A 23,850-nucleotide genomic window follows, 5' to 3' on the forward strand; every position below is an offset into this window, starting at 1 on the left:
CTTCTGGGTTATGTGCTCGAACTGTTGAAGTTCTAGCACAATCCTCCAAGGAAGCCAATGTGGCTTCCACCACCTTAAATGTATTGTCTCAGGCAGAATTTCTACCTGATTTGATGGAGATTGGAAAACAAGATCTTCTAAAGAGGAAAAGGTCCCCATCATCCTCACCTTCATCTAAGTCAGGTAAGTGCCCTACTGCTCATGATCCTAAGGTTGACTCTTATAAAGATCCTAGAAAGAAAGAAAAGAAGAGTGGTGGCCTAGTAAAGCCTTCCATCTCCAGGCCTTACATGGCTTCATCTGAAAAGTCCCAAAAGACAAATGAGACAAAGAAAAATAATAACAAAAGATAATGTCTATCATCCAGTGGAATTGCAGAGGTCTAAGTACTAGCATTGAGCAAATAAAAACTTTAACCAGGGACTCAGACACGAAGGTAATTTGCCTACAGGAAACCAAGATCAGTGACAAACCATTTAATCCTGGACTCCATTATCATTTTTGTAGATCCCCTCCTTTGCAAGCTGCAAGAGCTCAAGGTGGTACAGGTTTTATTATTCACAAATCTGTAAAATTTGAAACAATCCCACTCAATACACCACTACAGGATTGTGCAGTTAGAACTCATATCGGGAAAAAAATTACTTTATGCTCGCTATATATTGAACCATCCTTAGAACTTTTCCTCTTAGATCATGCTGGTAATCCAAGAAGGCTTAGACTTTCTGATCTCCAAGACTTGATCAATCAGCTTCCTGCCCCTTTTATTTTAATGGGTGATTTTAATGCAAAGCATACTTTATGGGGTGGAAATGTGTGCGATAGATGGGGTAATCTTGTAGAAGAATTAATCGACAACAATGATGTAATACTAATGAATGATGGTTCTCCAACTAGGTATGATGTATTCCACAACTCTACATCAGCCATTGATTTGTCAATCTGTTCCTCATCCATTCGATTGGACTACCTTTGGTCAGTAAATGAACACCTACATGGCAGTGACCATTGGCCAATAATGTTAAATTATGTCCATAATCTTCCTTCTCAGTGTCCACCAAAATGGAAGATAGATGAGGCAGACTGGGAAGCTTATGAAAACTGTTCACACTCTGATAAAGAATATGAGGAATTTACATCTCCAGTGCATGCCTATCAACATCTTGAAAATATTATTGATGATAATGCTAGCAAGTTTATACCTAGAACATGCGGTTTACCTCATCGCTCTGTAGTTCCTTGGTGGAGTAAAGAATGTGCCAACGCAAGAAAAGTGACCCGAACTTGCTTCAGAAGATACTTGAGGACAAACTATTTAGCAGATAGAATAGCATATCTCAGAGCCTGTGCCAAACAAAAAAGAATTTTTAAAAAAGCAAAGAGAGCATCTTGGAAGAAATATATATCTAATATTAATACCAAAACTCCTTCAAAGGAAATATGGGACAAGATTAGAAAACTTCAAGGTAAATTCGTCCCTAAGCCTCTACCAATATTAAGGGAAAATAATAGATATATATCTGACCCCAAAGATGTAGCAGAGGTTCTTGCTAAGCACTTTGCTCATGTATCAAGTGCTGACAACTATTCCCCAGCATTTCAACAAATTAGAGCATCAACATCTGTTGTTCCTCCTGCTTCTTCAAATACTGAAGCTTTTAACCTGCCTTTTAGTATGGAGGAGATGCAAAATGCTATCTCAAGCTCTTCTTTAACTGCCCCAGGTGAGGATGGCATCCGGTATGAAATGATATCACATCTTCCAGTGGATACCAAGGAATTTTTATTAGAAACCTTTAATGGTCTATGGGCTTCCCATACATCTCCTGATTCCTGGCATACTTCAATTGTAATTCCAGGCCACAAGTCTGGTAAAGACCCAGAACTGCCATCTAGTTATAGGCCCATATCCTTGACCAGTTGCATATGCAAATTATTTGAGAGAATGATCAACAACAGACTTGTGTGGTATCTAGAATCAAAAAAATCTTTTATCTAACAGACAGTTTGGTTTTAGGAAGAACCGAAGTACTCTAGACCCTTTGCTGATGTTATCAAGGGAAATTTCAAATGCGTTTTCTAACCAAAACCAGGTGGTGGGTGTCTTTTTTGACCTCGAAAAGGCATATGACACCACCTGGAGGGGTGGTATTTTAAAGCAATTGGCCTCGTGGGGTATAGGAGGACATATGTTCTCTTTTATTGAAGAATTTTTATCAAACCGCTCAATTAAAGTGAGAGTAGGGTCAGAACTATCTTCATCCTACATGCAAGAAGAAGGTGTCCCCCAAGGCAGCGTATTGAGTGTGACCTTGTTTGCTGTTGCTATTAATAGTCTCATTAGTCACATACCTCCTGGCATACAAGGATCACTATTTGTCGATGACTTTGCAATTTATTGTTGTGGATCATCTGCACTACAAGCATGCCAAAATCTTCAAATTGCAATAAATGCTGCTTCCGCATGGGCAAATTCTCGTGGATTCATGTTTTCTCCTCAGAAGACCAAAGCCATTCGCTTTACTCGTACTCGTAAAAGGGAAGAGATCCCCACCCTTTTCTTAAATGATTGTATTTTGCCATATGAGGATAGTGTCAAGTTTCTTGGAGTCATTTTCGACAAGAAAATGACATTTGGTCCCCATATAAATGACCTATCTATCAGGGTTAAGAAGTCACTGAACATTCTGAAAGTGATATCGCATTTTGATTGGGGTGCTGATAGAACAGCTTTGCTTAGAATTTATACATCTTTGTGTCTGAGCAAGTTAGACTATGCATGCCAAATATATGGGTCAGCTACAAAGACTTTACTTGGAAAACTTGATATTGTTCACAATGCTGGGCTTCGCATCTGCACAGGTGCTTACAGAACATCTCCCATTGACAGTCTCTATGTTGATTCTGGCATACCTCCCCTTTCCATTCGCAGAGAGGAGTTGAGTTTGAGGTTTTTAGCTAGGTCCCTTGCTGTGAGAAACAATCCTAACTGTAAATATGTTAGGGCGCCTTTAGATCGGGCTCCTAACAGATCTAGAGTGCCTAAGCCTTTGGAAGTACAGCTGAAAAATGATGCTAGAGAAGTAGGCTTGTTAACAGCACAGATAGCAGAGGTAGGATATCCCAAGTCTCCTCCTTGGTGTAATCCACCTGTTAAAGTATGTTTTATGGCAGGAGGGAAAAATACCTTATCTAGTAGGGTAATGAAAAGTGAGTTTTTAAATCATGCTGCTCAACATCATGGGAAACATGTTTTTACAGATGGCTCCAAATCGGCTGCAGGAGTTGGCAGTGCAGCTGTGGTGGGGGATATTGTTATTAGAAGGAAACTCCCATCCTCTTGTTCAATTTTTACTGCTGAGCTGTACGCAATAATTCTCGCAGTCCAACATATTTTTAAAAATGGCAACCAAAATAGTTTTTATGCAATTTTTACGGATTCCAATAGTGTTTTACTCTCATTAAAACAAATTATGCCAGGCCATCATCTAGTACAAGAGGTGCAGGACTGGTTAGTACTTCTGCAGTCTAGGAAGAGTATCAGTGTTCACTTCTGTTGGGTCCCTGCCCATGTTGGGGTGGATGGGAATGAACAAGTAGATAAGGCAGCAAAGGAAGCTTCAGGGCTAAGTAATCCATCCCCCTTGAGTATTCCTTACAAAGATCTTAAAAGTGAGATTCATCTTTACTGTAAAAATAAGTGGCAAGCTTGATGGTCTGAACTGACCACCAATACAAAATTGAAACAAATCCACCCATTGGTGGATAAATGGTCATCTTGTAATTCTACAAGTAGAAGGGATACCATTATTATAACTAGGCTGCGTATTGGCCATACACATGCAACGCACAATTATTTAATGAAGAATGAGGAAGGGAGACAGGCCCCTCTTTGTAATACCTGTCAAGTGACAATGGATGTTAAACATATTTTAGTCGATTGTCCTGTTTTTAATCTTCAGAGGAGGACACATTTACTCCAGGACAAACCTTTAAGAGATATACTGGGGGAAAACTGTAATACCCTGAACTTGAGAAAATTTATACAAAGTATTGGGTTATATTACGAGCTATAATTGATTTTATTAATTTATTTATTTATTTTACCCTTTTAATCCCTATTTATTTCACATCTAGATTTTATTGTATGAAAGTGTTACGATTTGTATTAAAGGTTAAAATGATACTAAATGGTGTGAGTGTACAGATATGATTGAATGATTTTCGTTATATAGTGCTGAATGGCCTTTGATGCCCCAGTGCTTGGCTTAATGCCTAAATCCTATATTCAATTCAATTCAATTCATGAGAGGTATGGAGAGGACTTTTTTGAATACTTAACCATTGTTCCTCAGGCAGTTATTCATGAAAAATTAACATGGTTTTGTGAGTAAACATTGGGAATTCGAATTCTAAACGATTTTCTCTTTTATTGTCCTATTTCACTTTTTTTTTTTTTTTTTTTTTTTCATTGGTGATGACTGCTCTTGAATTAGGGCTGAGTACCTGCCAGATAGCTCAGATGAGGATTACAGTGATAGTGCTGATAGTTACTTATTATTTTTGCTATTATTATCCTATTGTTATTATTGGCTACAAGTGAATTTTGATATACTAGCGATCATAGAGGGTTCTCAAGCGGTATGCTGGGGTAGGTTGCAGTGCAACAAAGTAGTAGTGAAGTGGTTAAAGAATCTCATAGCCATAATCTGATCTCGATATGAATTCATACATTATGTACAGTTGGAAAAAGGAATTCCTGGTACATCTCATTCAGAGGAAGTGCACCCAGCCACACCCTTACTGCACAGAAAGTTCTTATTTTAGCCCCGCCCACCACTTCTGCTATCTCTCCCTACACTGTCTGTTTGGCTACTTGTTGCAAAGTAAGAGTGTACTTCCTCGGAGTTGGGTGTACCAGGGTCTCCTGTGTCCAACTGTACTTTTCATCATGGGAATAACAAACATGATTACAAGTTAAGAATTTAAACTATACAATACTAAAAACTCATGCCAGACATTATTATGAAAGTGACCTTGGAAGAATCCTTCAGATGGCTGCTATGTCACATTTTCTATATACAGTATGCTGAACAGTGAATAGATCATTACTAGATTCTCTTATAAAGTATTACTGTATGTTTCTAAATTATTTACTGTTTAAATATCCTCTGATGGTTTAATAGTATGTGGAACTCACTTTTAACTTTCCATATTGTTCCATCACTTACAGGTCTCATAAATTGTGTATAGTTTTCTTTTTTACACAAAATCAGGTACAACTGATAAATTGCCATAATTTCCCTTTTCTTTATTATAGGAGAAGAATTATAGAAATATTACCAGCAGTTACTTGGGCATATTTATGAGTAGTAAGATCATAATACATGGTTAACAAGATTCAGGAATTTATCCCTTAGATGACCATTCAACAACTGTGAGTTGACATTTGGTTTCTTTACAGTTTTTATAGTAGTGTTTCCAATCATCAATTTCAAGGGTATAAAGGAAAATGCATGGATGTTTTTTCTCATGAAGTATCAAACTTCTTATTCTTATTGAGTAAGAAATAATGTACAGTATTCAACAGAATGGCAAACTCAATCCACAAGTGATCCGTATAAATATTTTGCCCTTAGGCAGCAGCTCTTTGAAGTGTGATTATTTTGACAAATTTTATTAATTTCAAAGTCAGTCACTTCTAAATAAGAAGTGCACTCTCCATTCTTACAATGTTGTTTCTGGCCATTTGAAACTAGGGAAGCTCCACTTGTCATTACCATTATGACAGTCATCACAGCCATTGTAGACTTAGTAGTAAAGGGTGCAGATTCCTTTTTGATAAAGAAAGCGTCTTTTCGGAGGGCAGGTAAATCCAGTGCAGTTTTCCTCATCACTTCTATTAGCATAGTTAACAAATTCATCACACTGATGGAAGGACCTATGGTACTTCCCTGAACAGAACTTGGTAAAAGAAAAACTTGAAGCCTGAGTAGCTTTTTTTTTCATAGATCCCATCAGATCATTGGGCATAACCATTACAGAGTTTATACCTTGCCATTATCTCTCCTAACTTACAGTGAGTGACATTACCCATGTATGTATCCTTATCACCCTTTCCATAACTACCATCTTGACTATCCATATTATAACAATCACAATGAGAAGAGGTCCTCTTGAAATGCACATGAAATATTTCTTTTTGTTAGGGTAAGCTTCACAATTTAGCTGTTCACATCCACCATGTCAATCAGTTTTCCAAGACAAATGTGACTGATAGATGCATTACCCAGAATCATAATGAAACTCAGATTTTGAAAAGCACGCAGTTATCTCAGTCCTCCTCACCCCTACCATTGGGAGTCACAATACCCATCACAAGGGCACCCTTAAGATGGCAGACAATCTCCAGTTTAGAGATGAATTTACACTCTTCCCCATAGTACAGTTCATCACTACCATATGTGCAAACTTTGTCAATACAATCTCAAACACTGATCTATCTTTTCTCCAGGGCTAACCTTCTTACCAGTTAATTTCTCCACTTCTTACATCTCAAATACCAAGCAAAAGGTTCATGCAAAATCTTCAACATTGTTTTTATTTTCACTCAACATTAAACTTACGCCTATTAAGGAGAATTGGCTCATTGAGTCCTCATGGGTGAAATGGGTTACTATTCTCCTCAACTGTTCCTCTCATGTTAGCCTTACAGTAATTTTTAAGGATATAGAAGATGCAATTTCTCCATGTTAAATTATTTCTATTGATTTTTATTTTTAACAAAATTAAATCAATCTACATTCAGATAGATACAATAAGAATTAAACTATATCTTATAACCATTACTGCACAGTATAGTAATAACAAAATGTATAAAGAACTGGATTAAATGAAACCCCTTCCCAAGATCAAATAAAAGAGACAGATTATTCTCTTCACATGAAGGATGAAATCAAATCAGCAAAAGGGCAATAGAATTGATGCCAGTTAGTGATTTAATAAAAAAAAAAATATAATCAATACTTAAATTTAAGGACAAGATACTGTATACATGATGAGGTAGTTTCTAATATTTATTGAGGAAGAGTGAACTTTAACAAGGTTTAAATATGAAAATACTGATGTATAGTATATAAATAATTTAATCAAAGCATATTTATTGGGTTTTCTTCTGTCTTGCAGTTGAAAGTAAAAACTTGCAATAAGTTCCTATGAGACCTTTTGTATGTTTGTCACAAACATGTTTTGGGTCGTTATGCTAACTTCTCCAAGCATTTGGGAGGAGATTTCTCTCTCTTGGTTGTCTCTTTATCTGCCTCTGGTAATCATTGTACTGTACCTTGAAAAAAAAATAATTTTGAAAATAAATTCTGGCAGATCTATGGCCATTTTTGCAGCATCAACATTTAGGAATGTATCTTTACTGTGTTTGATTCTGACATCGATGATTACAAGAAAAGATCTTTATAACTCAACAGAGATAACTAGTAAAATCTATTGAGGGTAACTAATTTAATTTCCACCATTCATATAACATTCATTTCTCTTTATTCCTGTTTTCAGTTTACCCTCATGATCTTACGCTTACTCACAGTTAATTTCAACTTCATTATCTCCTATTAATTACATTTTCCCACTTTTTTTCCTGTAACTTCTTTTCACTATCCTCAATCAGCACTGTATCATCTGTAAATATAAATTATTCCACACTCCTTTCATAACCCAATATGTTCTCCCAAAACTTTGCACCAACATCTTAGTTATCCAACTACTCGCAGCACCCTATACATAAAGATGACACATTAAACTGGCATTGATACACAAGTCTTCCTAGTTTTACATACCTTTTACACCAATTCTGTCCCCCTCCAATCATCTATTTCTAATATGCCTGGGTTCTATGAAACTTTTACCCACTCAATAAGGCACACACTTTCAGTGTTCCAAGAATTTTCAATACCATCCACCATGACTGTCTTTTGATTCTATCATAAGTTTTTCCTGATATAAATGATCCCCATACTGCATTTTCCACTTACAGTATTTCCAAGTTATTCACATCATTATTTCTTAGATAATCTCTGGTGCTCTTAACCCATTAATCCCTCGGTTATCTGTCTTACTTTCTCGATCAAAATTTTACCTTATATAGTACCTTCATTGATACACTAAATGTTTCTGAGTCCCTAAGAATTTTAGGATGTCTTCTATCAATTTTATACCATGGAATAATAAATTCTCCCACCCCACCCCCCACCCCCCTTCCCTCAGAACCTTTTTTTTATGCAGATATACCTTACAAGCTTTGGTAAGACACTAAGGACATTTTCTTTCCTGGTATCACTTTTTATTTCATTAACTTTTGTTGTCTTTTCATTCCTCAATGTTATAAACGCCCTCTCTACATCTTCACCAGTTCCTTATGTGTGCATTTTCAAATTTACACTAACACATTTGAATCGCTCATTTCTATCTGATTATGACCTATGCATACAACATCCTATTATCAAAAGACTCCATTTTCATATTTGAGTCTGAGATTAGTTTGTTTATTAATCTACCTCTCAACTTTTACCTCCTTGCAGAAAAAAATTGTGCTCCCTATAGTTGTTTCTTATCTTCACCCCTCATTTTATTGCTTTCCCTTTTTCTCTTTATCACTTTTAATCTTCAAGCCTGTTTATTTATGACCTTTTCTTCTGCTCTGCAATTGCACCAAAGCATGTACATGTTTCTCTTTCTATTTTTTTGCTGAACCTCTCATTTCCTCATTCCGTCTCTTCCACTTATCAATCATTTTCTAATATACTCTTTTGATCCTATTACATTCACATGTCCTGGTTTTCTAAAAGTCCTATTTATAATTTTCGGTCCCAAACTAAATTTACATTTATAATAACTTTTATGTCTGCCCAATAATAAACAGTATCCTTTAATTGATGGTCTTTGTAGCATCCTTTATAGCCCATATCTCCGTTGTTTGGTTAGATTAGGTGGGAAAGTTTAGGTTAGTTGGTTTTCTTGTGCTTACTTCTTTTAAAATGGGACCATGTTAAAGAATGAGACGTCTGTGTTCGAAAGAAAACCGAGTTTAAAAGAAAATGGAGTTTGAAAGAAAACGGAACTCAAGAGAACTGTGTTTGAGAGATAACTACGACAGTTAGTCCGTAGGTGTTTTTCTCTTATTCTTGAACGAAACTCCATTTTCTATAGATTCTCTTGTTTTTCTGTTGGTTTGTACTGTTATTTACTTCAGTAATTCGTTGGTTTTAATTTTATTCTACCAAAAAAGAAAAAAACACACCAGATTCCCACCGGGGCCTCCCCCATTACTGTAGGGTGATGGTAATCGGAAAGCAATGCTTTTGTGGAAAATATTAACATCGGAACACAATAAAACAGCAAGAAACCAATAGATAAATGGTTTCCATGCAAAAAAAAATGGCTAGTATGGAGATTACCGAAATTTTGTCCTTTTTTTTTTCATCTTCTGCTATAACTGCATCTTCACTTTTCTTCAGCCCTCATGCTGTCCAACCCCTTAAAATTAATTATACTGTATTATGGTACCAAAAAAGGTTTTATCCCAGGTGTGTCTGGCTTCTAATTGTTCTTGTAGGCCAAATATCTAAGTCATATGACCCAAACTCATAAATTCATAGCAATCATATGTGTCCCTTCATTCCTCTTCTCAGTGTTATGTGTTTTTCTATCTACTCTGGACTAACTCATAAAAAGACAAACTTATTTTCCTCGCCCTTTTCTTCTTAACAATTATTCTTATTCATATAGATCTTTATAAACCATATGCAGTACTCCCAACAGCTAAGACCCTTTCTAAACACATTTTCTCAAGACTAGCCTCGTTTTAATTTACTCCAGAAACTCTATACTTACCAACAATAGTATTTCTGGAATAAAATCGTCTTCCTTTCTTGAAGCTTTTGGGTAGAAACATGCCTTCCCATATCCTATGTGGAGGGCACAGCTTCAGATGGGCTATATGGCGTTGTCCTCCGGGCACTGTATTTTACATTTAGCCACGTCTCCTGGATGCTGTCAGAGTTTCTTTTTTTCGGAAATCCGAATTTCAGATACAAAATACAGAATTTTCTGGAATATTTTGTAGACTTTTGGGTTACAATTTGGCGCAGGTTTCCCAGTATTCTGTATCTCTGATGAAAACTCGAATAAAATATGTGAGTTATTTCTGTTGTATGATATTTACTGTATTAATTTACAGGTATCTTAATCTATATAGATATAATATATAGGTCTTAAATCATGTAAATTTTAGTTATATGAGATATTATAACAGCAAAATCGACATTAGTTAAATGAATGGTCGTATACTTAAAATATCAGTTCAAGTAGGTTATCATAAAAATAGGCACATAATTTTAGACAGGCTATCCATGAAAATGCTAATTAAATCAGATACCCATAATGGAGAACACTATTAAAGATCGAAAAAAAAATAAGCTTTTTCAGATGCATAGTATAGGAAATTAGTAAATTTTGAAGTGAAAACAAATGCCAGCAAGTGCTGAGTTTGGTGAGTCCCCAAAGCAAGATAAATCATGTGTCAAAGCATTTTGGAAATTGTGCAGAAAAGAAAAACCATTGATCAAATCATAGTAACTTACCAAATTTAAGGCGGGGAATTTTCCATTAAGAGAATCTCTTCGCGAGGACTCATGGCTGTCATTGAGGTTCTGTGACTGAAGTTCTCTTTCGTAAAAATCATGTATGAATGAACTAGCTTTTGATAGAACATTCTTGCTATTGATAGATACAGAAAAGCTGAAATTTTAGAAAAATTAATTATTAGATATGTGAATATGAAGTGTGTACTAACAGCAGATTATCTTATAATTATAAAGTACTCATTTGATTTGGATGTCGCAATAACTATTGCTGCCCAGATTTATTAATATTGTTTAATTTTAACGAAATATTCCATACCAATTATAAGAAGGCTTTGTATGAAAGATAAATCCTTGGTAGTCTACACTTTAGTAATTGAATTAAATCTTTAAAGTATGACTGTCCCGTATCGTAGTCTCAAAATTAAGTGACCAAAATAAAATAATAAAATAATTAGTCATAGAAAATCAACGGTACTTCAAAAATTACTATGATTTTATAATGGGAATTTAATAGCCATGTAGTATGTGAACTCTTATCCTTTTTAACATCTTATAGTGTGCATATTTTGTATTGAGAGTTCTACTGAGATTGTTTGAAAATCAATTTAGGAAATATAACGAAAATTTCATATTTCCCAAGCCCTGTGTCGACCACTGTCTGTAGGCCCCTAGGGATTACCTAGACCATTGTGTTAATTACCATCAAGGGTTGAATTACAATGAGCTCTTCAATTTTGGCCCTCTAGGATATTTTCGATTTATGATAAGCGCAGTAAACTGAAACTTGCAATTATGTTCTGTACACAGAGCTCAAAATAACTATATCCTAATTTTTCGCTACAATAACACTGCAAATAACGTTTTTAAATCCTTTTATTTACGTTGCAACGAATAACAAGATGTTACACTGAAATATTTTGGTATGATAATAATAGAGAGAAATTAACATCATGGAGTTGCAGTATTGAGAGGCATTGGTGTTGAAGATTTCACCTTAAAAATAACTTTTGTTACTTACAAAGCTTATATCCCTCACAAGCTAGACGCAACTTGCTGTGGTGACTTCTGTCTGCAAAGTGTTACTGTTATATCGTGTACATTATATGAGAACTACAACAGGTGTACTTCATTATGTTGACGTGTATGATAAAGCAAGTGTATCAGATTCGAGATCGTACAGGTGTAGACAGTTCCTAGCATCCCGATTTATTATGATTTCAGTCACGTTCATTGAACAGATGTATGTTGCACAACACCATGATGAACACCTGTTGCCAGAGGCCAGATAGCAACTAAAACTATTTGTAGTAATATTTCTTTTTAGGGAACACACAAGCTATATACATACTATTCCATGGCCTTAAGTTTTACTACATGTAAATTGACGAATAGTATTTTGTCTAGGCCTATATTTCATACTAAGAAAGTAATGTTCATATATATGTTATTTAGTGTAATTCCTTTCTAATAAAGGAAATACATCGCAGGTCATTAAAGGCTACGGTAATTTCCGTAAATGCCATTATAGATAGATGTTTAAGTCATAGACAATCCTTCTCTATTACGTCAGAGCTCGAGTTAACTTTAAATCAACCAAGTAGTCCATTTCTCTGCTGACATATTGGATATGTTAAATCTGTCATGAGAATTGACACTAATTTAGTTAAATGTATTTTTTAAAACGTTAAACTTTTAATCTTTGATCCACCATAATTATATGATTTGAATAATGCCATTGCTAATAAATTAACCTTTAGTTAATTCTACACCAATCATAGAATTATATTTATACATATTGCAAACTTCAAAAAAAAGTAATGAAGAATTTTCTTCACTCTTCATTTTTTCTTTTATTATTATTATTATTAATATTATTATTATTATTATTATTATTATTATTATTATTATTATTATTATTATTATTATTGTTACTTGCTAAGCTACAACCCTAGTTGGAAAAGCAGGATGCCAATTTATAAACCCAAGGGCTCCAACAGGAAAAATAGCCCAGTGAGGAAAGAAAATAAGGAAAAACTACAAGAAAAGTTTAAGAACAATAATAAAATTAAAACAATTCTTTCATACATAAACTGTAAAAATAAAACTTGAAAATAACAAGAGGAAGAGAAAAAAAAATAGAATAGTGTGCCCGAATGTACCCTCAAGCAAGAGATCTTTAACTCAAGACAGTGAAAGACCCTGGTATAGAGGCTATGGCACTACCCAAGACAAGAGAACAATAGTTTGATTTTCGAGTGTCCTTCTAAAAGAGCTGCTTGCTAAATTAAGAGGAAATTAGCCACTGAACAATTACAGAGCAGTAGTTGACCTCTTGCGAGAAGAATAATTGTTTAGTAACTTCAGTGTTGTCAAGAATACGAGGAAAGAGGAGAATGTGTAAAGAATATGCCAGACTATTCTGTGCATGTGTCGGCAAAAATGAAATGCGTCGTAACCAGAGAGAGGAATCCAATGTGGTACTGTCTGGCCAATCAAAGGACCCAATAACTCTCTAGCGGTAGTAGGCTATCTCAAAGGGTCTCGCCCCCACTAATATAATAGTTAATCTTGAAATTTTTGCTTCCGCACTTTGTTTTCTTTTACCGAAACATGGGTGGATTTCGTTAATGTTAACATCTACACCATGTTAAGGCTGATTCACACTGTGCTGTATGTTTACGTTTCGTCTGCGTACGGCTTTCGTTCGTAAATTATTATTACATTGAAACTAATAGAGGGGCTCACACTATGCTGTTCGGTCTCCGTTCATCTTTCGTACAGCTTTCGTTCTTACGGCTCGGATACATTTGGAAGAACTCTCCGACGTACGAAAGGTGTACACAGTCATATCTGTATTGACTCTGGGTGTACATATCAGTTTCGGTCACGTTGTGTTTTGGGGAAGAACTGAATCTCGACATTTTTACTAACGTATCTAATTGTCGGCTAATTAAGCAATAATGAATGATAAGAGTTGATACAAATTCAAGGTATTAACATGATATCTCTCTCTCTCTCTCTCTCTCTCTCTCTCTCTCTCTCTCTCTCTCTCTCTCTCTCTCTCTCTCTCTCTCTCTCATTATTATTATTATTATTATTATTATTATCATTATTATTATTATTATTTGTGGAATAAAATATGGAATGAATAATAATTTTGTATACTAAAAGTTTGATTGTATAACACATTGAGTTTAATACTAACCTGAGGCAAACAACCAGTCTCTGCCGTGGTGAAATGCCTTTTAGCATTGACTTTGAGCAGATTATCTTGAATTTTCTTAATCAAATAATTGAATTGAAAAACAATGACATTCTAAAGTACTGGTAAGACTTTGTTTCATGGTCTAGTAATTGTTTACAGATATTCCAGTACTCTCTCGCCAAATCCCTCTTCATTTGGCACTTTTGTCATCTATGATTAATATTACAACGAGCTGATTTAGAGTGATTTGTTTTTGGTACCATATCACAGCAACATCTGTATCCAGACTGAACGTATTCGAAACATAGGCTATAGTGTGAACACACTGGTATTTTGTTGGAACGTAAACGAACCATATCCGTAAGAAAACGAACCCTATTGTGTGAATCGGCCCTTATATGATGTTGGCGCATAAAACCGAAAGACAAAGGCCTTAAGCTGGAATCACACTAGGCCTTTTTTTTTTTTTTTTTTTTTTTTTTTTTTTTTTTTTTTTTTTTTTTTTTTTTTTGCCAGCAGCAAGCCGTTGCTGCCCTAAATGGAAAGCATGAGAGCTTGTTGCTCGAGATATTGGCTCCCCAACTGGATGGGAAGCAGCGAGCACAAACCGTGAGCATGACGCCAGATGTAAACACAAAAGATGGCGGCTGCAAATAGGACGGGCTCTTGCTTGGCAATCTTGGGTCCAACAAGCCTCAAGAGATAATAAGAATCTGCTTTGTTCATCCTGTGGTAGTTGTAGCATTCTTCAATTGACATAATACACCGATAATACATTTCACTGCAACAGTTGGAAAATTCTTGGGCGCCATGATGATAGCTGATCGATTTCGTTCAAATTTTTCCTATTTACTCCTCGAAGTGCGAGATTGTAGTGTGATGCTACAACCCTTTGGTCGCTATCATTGGCTAGAGGTTGGCAAAAACCTCAAGCAAGTAATGACTATTGTGATTCCACCATTACGCTTGCGTAACATTGGTTCTTTTCTTAAACTACATGTTTTGAGATAAATAATTTATCTTGCAACTCTATGGGAACACACTTAGAGAGTAATCCTACCTATTCTGGCACACTAAAAATTAATAATCTAAATCAGTAATTAGCAAAGGTCTGGTGCGGTGGGCATAAAATCCTAAAATCAATTAGATCTGAGTTGGTACTAAGAAGATAAAATAAGCTGCTTATAAGTCAGCAATACTAAGATTATATTTATGATAAATTCAGTGTAACAATTATTGTTACACTGAATTTATCATAAATATAATCTTAGTATTGCTGACTTATAAGCAGCTTATTTTATCTTCTTAGTACCAACTCAGATCTAATTGATTTTAGGATTTTATGCCCACCGCACCAGACCTTTGCTAATTACTGATTTAGATTATTAATTTTTAGTGTGCCAGAATAGGTAGGATTACTCTCTAAGTGTGTTCCCATAGAGTTGCAAGATTCCTCACTCCTTACATTGATGCAATGCCCTACCCGAAAGTCTCGATTTGGCACCTAAACAAATCAAGACTCACTTGTCGGAAACTGGCCCAGGTGAGGCCATTCGAACAGAAGAGTTCTGATGTCCTGTCGGCTGTAGAGAGGAAAGGTGTACCTGGGAACTGTGCCAGCAATACACGATCTACCAAGAAGCGAGGAACAGAGGGTTGAGCCAGTCAGCTAAGGGTGCAAGGAAGCTTTAACGGCTATTTTGTGGACAAGGGCTACTCCGTCAAGTTCTTGGAAATGATTGCAGGTAATCGTTAGTTAGGTATTGCTGGATTTTCACATAATTCGGACTAAGTGCGTGGGATTGTGTATATAAGTTTTGTTTGTAATTTTTGTTTGTTCCAACACGAATACTTACCTCGAACTACTTTCTTAGGAGTTACCTGTAACCTCCTCTCTACCGACCAGAGTTTTGTGTAGTGTACCCCCCACCCCGTTTTCTAAGGAGGCCTACCCCCGGCATTAAGGAATGTGCCCCGAGGGTAGGCTTATCGTAGGTTGATGTCCGCCCGGGTCAACAGCTTCAGTAAGTTCTCTGGTCGCGACGTGTAAACACGTCGCCCTCGTTCTCTATCGATCCTTTGTGTGCGTTCTGAGTGTCTCACGTGTTACCCGCGTGGTAACTTGTGTTTCCTGTGTACTGTTCCCGGGTGTTCCTGTGTGTTCACTTTCCACCCTTGTGCTTACCCAGTGTATTCCTTGATTCCCTTCAAGGAATTAATAGCTGAAGAGAACAATTTAACAATAAATCATCCTTCCTCCCCTTATCCTCTGTGTTCGTCGTGTAGGGGCAGCTTATGTTCTCCTACAGCCACGTGTCAGGATTGCTAGTCCTGGAACGTAGTGCAGTGGGTGCGCTTCGGCACCAAGAGGAAGAATGCATCCAAGATGTCTCATAGGAAGACGAGCCTCTCCTCGCCGCTTACTTCACCCGATGACTCGTCGAATAGAGCTTCTTTATACAGCCATCTTCCCCTACCCAGAGTAGGGGACGAGGTAAGTCAGTTGCGGGGAAGGCCCATTGCTCTTCCCCAGGAGTTTGAGTGGGTGCGGTATAGCACCAAGAAGAAGTAGGCAACGAAGAGGTCGCCTAAGAAGACTAGCGCCCCTTTCCCCCTTGCTTCGCCGGGCGTCTCGTCTGACAGAGCTTCCCTACCACCCTCCCCTACCCAGAGTAGGGGACGAGGTTGGTCCGTTGTGGGGAAGGTAACTCCTAAGAAAGTAGTTCGAGGTAAGTATTCGGGTTGGAACAAATAAAAAATTTTAAGTAATTTTTATTTTTCCTAACATACTTACCGAGAACTACTTTCGGGAGTGTGTTGGGAGACGGAGTCCTGGTGCAAGCAGGCCACGTCTCCTCTGATGACCCCATGTGGGGGGGAAAATGTCCCTAATTCTTCTCCAGTCTCTTTGGCGTATTTTTCAGTCACTTCTGCAGCCAAGGACGTCGCCGAGAAGGAGCCTCCCAAGTCTGTATTGCAGCGTTCCCCGGACCGGCAGTCCAGGGATTTCTCGCCACGAAGGCCATCCTCCAGACGCAGATATAACCCTCGCAGGGAGAAATGCGAGAAGGCCTCTTCAGGCAGGCGTAAGGCCGCGAAGCTTCCGGTTCACCCCGCCAGCGGGGGGAACCGTGCTTCCTTACGGGCAGCCTGGCCGAATCAGCACAGCTGGTTCGGCCCTCGGACTTAAAGAAACAGTTCCCTCCGTCGGGTCAGCCCACGGGGATCCGCGTCCTCGTCCCCCAGAGAGAATGCACGAACAGTAGTCCTCGACGGCAGGGCGATGCCGGTTCTGACCCCCGAACCTGGTGCGGAGGCTCCCACCGGGGAAGACCGGTACCACCGCAAGGGAGTGCCTGGTATTCCAGAACCGAAGCGCCCGGTGGGGAGTGCCCGGTGACCCAGCTCCTCGGGATCAGGCCGTAGGAAGGACTCTACAGGTAGGCGTAAGTCCTCGAAGTCTCCGGTTCACCCCGCCCAGCGGGGGGAAACGCGCTTCTTTTCGGACAGACTGACCGAACCAGCCCAACTGGTGCGGCCTTCGGGTCGGAAGGAACGGTTCCCGCTGTCGGGTCAGCCCACGGGAACCGCGTCCTCGTCACCCAGACCCCTTGAGCGGACGAGAGTCCCCGCTGAGTCGGCGATGCCTGCGTTAACCCAGGCCCCTGGTGCGGACGTCCCCGTCGATGAAGTCCAGTACCTCGGTAGGACGGCACCCCTGGCTCCAAGAACTAGACGTCCAGCCGGTGTGCCCGGCAACCCAGCTCCCCGGTCCCAAGCTGAGACCTCGGCTGACGGGAGGGAGGGTTCCCCAACGGAGGACTCAGCCTGTAGGAGGGTGGTTGGCCTTATCAGGAGGCACCATAAGATTGAGGAACCTGCAGCTACGGACAAAGACTACTGGAGGTCAAGCCTGTTACAGATAATGCAGACCCCTACCCAACCTAAGACGTCTCTAGCGCTTCCTCTAGCCCGAGATCTGGTCCTAGGACAAGAGTATGTGGACAAAGTGGTGGCTTGTAATGCCGAGGCCCCATTGACATCCTGGGTCAGGGCGTCTCAGAGGATAGAGCTTCTTCGGCCCCAGTCTGTTTCTCGCCAGTGGAGGCCTCCATGATAGAGGAAATGTCAAGAGATCTAGTGAACGTCTCCTCTTGGCTGGACTGGTGGGCTTCCACCTTAGTAGGAGTACAAGCCTCGTTCGACCCCGCGGACCCTGACCAGCAGAGCCTCCTGAGGACACTTATTACCTCCGGGGGTAAAACCCTAAAATTTTTAACATACCAGTCGATCACCTTGACGGCTAACTGGGTACTCTGTAAGAGAGACACCGTACTGGCTAAGGTGTCCCGGAAGGTGCCAGACAGGGAAGCGCGGGTCATACGGAGCTTACCCTTGTGGGGGGAGTCCTTGTTTCCCCTGAAAGAACTAGAGACCATCATGGAGAAGGTCTCGAAGAAGAAGGAGTCTAACAACCCCAGGCCTACGCCTTCTAGGAGACCACCCTACAAGAGGTCCGCCTCGGATAGTGCCGCGACGGCCCAAGCCTCTCCCAGCACGACGAGGAGAGAGGCTCCCTCAACCTCCTGGTCCTCAACCCGTAGGGGAGCTCCAGCTTCCTCAAGCTCCTTCAGGTCAGGTTACTCTGCCTCTAGGAGAGGCCGTTCAGGCCGCTCCTCCAGAAGGAGATAGAGTGGGAGGCCCCCTATCCCCGCCAAAGCCTCGAGTTGGGGGATGCCTCAGACTACATTGGCAAGCATGGAAGGCTCACGGAGCGGAGCCTTGGGCAGTGTCCGTACTAAAGGAGGGCTACAGACTACCGTTCTTAGCGGAACCACCCCCTCTTATCCCGGCCAGCCGGGCGGAATGGCTAGCTCCCAGAGACCCGTTGAAGAAGACCGCCCTTCAAGAGGAGGTGTCCTCCATGTTAGAGAAGGGCGCCATGGAAGAAGTTCTTCTCCCAGGCCCGGGTTTCTACAGTCGTCTGTTCCTAGTAGAAAAAGCGACGGGGGTGTGGAGACCGGTTATAGTTCTGTCGGCTCTCAACAAGTTCATCAAGAAGACGGACTTCAAAATGGACACTCCGAAGTCAGTCCTGCTGTCCTTGAGGGAGAAAGATTACATGATGACCATAGACCTCAAGGACGCCTACTTCCAAATTCCGGTCCACCCCTCGAGTCGAAAGTTTCTCCGGGTGAAATGGGGTTCCCAGATCCTGCAATTCAAGACCCTTTGCTTCAGATTGTCAACAGCGCCCCAGGTGTTCACGAGAGTCTTCACGACAGTCTCAGTGTGGGCTCACGAACAAGGCATTCGCCTCATCCGATACCTGGACGGCTGGTTGCTTCTTTCCTCCTCGAAGTACCTCTTGGAGGAACAAGGGATGAAACTCCTCCAGTTTTGCAAGGATCTGGGCATCATAATCAACCCGGAAAAATCAAACCTATCCCCATCCACCAGAATGAACTACTTGGGAATGACGTTAGATACCATTCTGGGAAAAGCCTTCCCTTCGGAGGACAGAATAAACAACCTCATGAATATCATTCGGCCGTTCCTGTCGGAGCGCCCCAGGAGAGCGAAAGACTGGCAGAAACTGATAGGTCACCTGGTCTCATTGGAGAACTAGTTCCCCAAGGGAGGGTAAGGCTCAAAGCCATACAATGGAACATGAAGAACCTCTGGTGCCAACTGGACTCACAACAAGTTCTAATCCCAGTTCTACCAAACACGAGACCCTCCCTGGAATGGTGGCATTGCCGGTCGAACTCACTCAAGGGGATGCCCTTCGGGAGCGACCCCCCCCCGAGTTACTACTGTTCACAGACGCCTCCAACCAAGGGTGGGGAGCCCATCTCCTCGACGAAACAGCACGAGGGACCTGGTTGGACAGGGAAAAGGAACTCCACATCAATGTCCTGGAGTTGAAGGCAGTCCAGAAGGATTGCCTACACTTCGCGGATCTGCTAAAGGGAAACACCGTGGCATTGATGTGCGACAACGCCACGGTAGTAGCATACATAAAGAAGCAAGGAGGCTTGAAGTCGAAGGAATTGTGCGATCTCACCATAAAAATTCTAGATTGGGCAGAAGAGAACCAAGTGGTGTTGTTAGCGAGGTTCATTCCCGGGAAGAAAAACGTCCTGGCCGACGGTCTCAGCAGAGTGGGCCAGATAGTAGGGACAGAATGGTCCCTTCTTCCAGAAGTAGCCAAGCTCACCATCCAACGTTGGGGTTCCCCGGTGATGGACCTCTTTGCAACAAAACTCAACGCCCAACTCCCCGTATATTGTTCTCCTGTACCAGACCCGAAAGCAGCCTTAGAAGACGCCTTCCAGCACAAGTGGGACAATCTAGATGTGTACGCTTTTTCCCCTTTCACGTTGATAAGGCAAGTGCTCAACAGAGTAAGGACAGCCCGAAACCTAAAGATGACTTTGGTAGCGCCCTGGTGGTTCGCGGACCTAAAAGACCTGGCGAGTCAACCACCGTGGCCTCTGCCCGACAGGTCAGGACTTCTGCATCAACCTCATTTTCTCAGGCTCCACGACAACCCACTCTCCCTACGTCTTCACGCTTGGAGACTATCGAGCGGCTCCTGAAGAAAGAAGGATATTCTTCATCCACTGCTAAGAGAATGTCGCTATACCTGAGAAAGTCGTCAGCCGCAGTCTACCAGGCTAAGTGGGCCTCCTTCACGAAGTGGTGCTCTGAGAAGCGCATTAAGCCTCTTAAGGCCTCTGTCCCAGACATAGCAGATTTTCTGGTGTTTCTTAGAGACAAGGTGGGAATGTCAATCCCAGCCATAAAAGGGGTTCGGGCCGCCTTAGGCCAAGTCTTCCTCCTGAAGGGCATCGATCTGGGGGCCTCGAGGCACATAGCGATGCTTGTCAAGAGTTTCGAGCAGTCCTGCCCTCCACAGGCGAGTAGGGTGCCCCAGTGGGACTTAGCCAAGGTCCTGAAGATGTTGTGTGGCCCCCCCTTTGAACCTTTGAAAGATATCGTGGACAGAGATCTCACCCTCAAGGCCGTCTTCTTGCTGGCCTTGGCGTCCGCTAAGAGAGTGGGTGAGATCCATGGTCTGTCATATGACGTTTCTCATTCGAAGGGGTGGAAAGAAGTATCCTTCAAGTTCGTTCCTTCTTTTGTAGCTAAGACTCAGAACCCAGCAGTCTGGGATCCGAGGTTCGAAGGTTTTTCAATACCTGCCATCCCTAGGACGAGTAATTCAGAGCATTTGAAATTATGCCCTGTACGGACCATTAGAAAATACCTTGAAAGAACGGCTCATCTCCGCCCAGGCATCAAGAGCCTCTTCGTATCCACGGGTATTACTAAGAAGCAAGTGTCCAAGAACATCATTTCCTTCTGGTTGAGACAAGTTATTGCCAGAGCCTACAAGGAAGAAGGCATAGCAGTGCCAGGCACCCCCCGACCTCATGACATCAGGGGCCTGAGCACCTCCTTAGCCTTTGAGAAAAATATGGCAGTAGGTCAGATCCTGCGAGCAGGTACTTGGTCGAACCAGTCAACCTTTACTGCCCATTACCTCAAGGACTACTCGAGGAAGTCCTTAGACGGGTTCTCCATTGGAACAGTCATCTCCGCCCTCCAAGCGGTGTAACGGTAAAAGCCCCAGGCTCAATCACGGCTAGCAACCGGGAGACACAGGTGCGGTTTCCTTCCATCCTACCCAGTTGCTTCCTAGCCTCATCGGGGAGTACCAACTTATACCATTGGATAACACATTCTTCACGACTACACTACTGGAAGAAGCATCAGAAGAAGTTTTTTCAAAGGGTGAGTACTTAGACACTAACGTGAACTCTTGTGTAGTTACCCTCTCATCCGTTTTCTAGTAGGTACCGTTATCCCTGGGCCTCTTGGCCTCCGCTTACCGGGTCAGGAGGTCAGAATAGCACTCCCGCCTCCTAAAGTGTAAGTCTCCTAAGAAAGTAGTTCGAGGTAAGTATTCGTGTTGGAACAAATCAAAAATTTTAAGTAATTTTTATTTTTCCTAACATACTTTCGGGTAATGGCCCTCCCTTCCTTCCCCGAGTGCCTCTCTTCCCTTGCAAGCATTGTGCTAATCCAATAGAACTTACTGAAGCTGTTGACCCGGGCGGACATCGACCTACGATAAGCCTACCCTCGGGGCACATTCCTTAATGCCGGGGGTAAGCCTCCTTAGAAAACGGGGTGGGGGGTACACTACACAAAACTCTGGTCGGTAGAGAGGACGTTACAAGTAACTCCTAAGAAAGTAGTTCTCGGTAAGTATGTTAGGAAAAATAAAAATTACTTAAAATTTTTGATTTTTAGAGACTAGTCCAGTCTCGGGTCACAGGACCAAGTGTTCGACCCCATTCAAGTCTAGAGCAAGAATATTTTGATTACCATTTTGCATTTATTTGATTCCCTGCAATATTTTGCCGATGTTAAGATGTTCGATTTAACATTGTAATTTTTGTATGATAAAGTACTTAAGATTGGGTTTTACACTTTCATATTTCTACTCCATTTATTTGATTGTTTATGTTTGTAATATAAATATTTAATATTGGCTTAGCATACCCGAGATATTGAAAGGAGTAAGTTTATCTAAATAACTTAAGGGTATTAGTGTGTTAGCAAGAGTCCTCAGTATTCGTTCTCAGTGCTCCTTATTTTTAACTTTACTTCATTCAATACATCCCTGCTCCCAATCCATTGTCATTGTCTCCATCCATAACGTAAAATTCCTGTCCAGCATCTCATTGGAGTTCCTGGGACAGTGCCAAAATTGAGCCTTAGAGTGTAGAGAGCTTTAGTAATGACAAAGCTAAAGTAGGCCATCGAATTACCTTTTTTTTCACGTGTGGAGTTTTTAGGCCCCTGGACAAAAGAACACTTTTCTATTTAGAGTGAAGGTTTGTGAATTCCATCACCAAAGTTATTACCAGGGTTTTTATGTCCTTGTTTGTTAGTGCTCCTACCCTCCCCTGCTGATCTTTGTTGCATGTTGTAAGGAGACATTCCAGGAACAAGTTCCCACTCATTAATCAACAATCAAAATAATTCTGCACAAAAGGAAGGAATCAGGGAAATTTGCAATTAAACAAAATAGTCTACAGGAAACAGAAGGAATGGAGAAGTAGCCTATAATTACAGAGACAAAAAGAAACATGTCTTCAGACAAAGATGAGAAGGGCAAAATTAAGAGAAAGGGGGGAAATATCGGTATAGATTCAGGAAGGGTAAAACAATCAGGCAAGCAGTAAAAAGCAAAGAGAACTTTGGAGGAGAAGAAAATGAGAAAATGGGGGGGGGGAAGAAAAACACAGAGATAGGAGAAAGAATACATTCAACATCAGGGAAATGAAATTAAGTAAGGATAACACCGAGAAAATTAAGAAGGGAATATGGGGACTAAAGAAGACACAAGCGTTAATTGTAGGAAACAGGCAAGGTGATTAACAAATGTGAAAGTAAGAAACTGCAATATCCAACGAGCAGGCCTACCTGAATACAAATCCACTCACTGGGGGATGTAACAATAAGAAAGTTTATTATAAACTAAACGGGCAGTAAAGAATGAAAAATGGAGATGTAAGTCAAAGCACGAAAAAATATCCCACTGTTATAAGCACACAGAGAGATATTAAAAACCTAATAATGGCAAAGGCAATAATTTAATTACAACAGAATGAGATACATTCCGACATACAGATTTTGGAATGGAGTTAGCCTGCACCCTAAAGAGAAAACTAAGTTTTATTGAAAACATTCAATTCATAAGATATACTTTGAGGCTGATAGGGGTGTAATATACAAGTCTACAGCAGGTTGGCAAAGTAGGAAACGAACTATTATCGTATCTTAAGCTTTAAAATAAAAGGGGGGTAGAAGCTAAACTAGAGCTTTTGAATAAAATCACGGTAATTGAGTGGCCGCCAACGAGAACGTCTTTTGATAACGGCAATTCAGATTACCCTCTATAGAAATTTTGCATTA

General features: G+C 40.4%; 1 long non-coding RNA gene across 1 annotated transcript; it reads right to left on the bottom strand.

Annotated features, from left to right (window-relative positions):
• Positions 1 to 6,757: 6,757 nt before the first annotated feature.
• On the bottom strand, positions 6,758 to 11,817 carry LOC137638793 (uncharacterized). Its single transcript, XR_011044188.1, has 3 exons — positions 11,671 to 11,817; positions 9,901 to 10,806; positions 6,758 to 7,342 (listed from the first exon to the last, which is right to left on the bottom strand). It is a non-coding gene; the product is annotated as an uncharacterized lncRNA (long non-coding RNA).
• Positions 11,818 to 23,850: the final 12,033 nt, after the last annotated feature.

Source organism: Palaemon carinicauda, chromosome 3, assembly GCF_036898095.1.
Source record: "Palaemon carinicauda isolate YSFRI2023 chromosome 3, ASM3689809v2, whole genome shotgun sequence".
Classification (NCBI taxonomy): domain Eukaryota; kingdom Metazoa; phylum Arthropoda; class Malacostraca; order Decapoda; family Palaemonidae; genus Palaemon; species Palaemon carinicauda.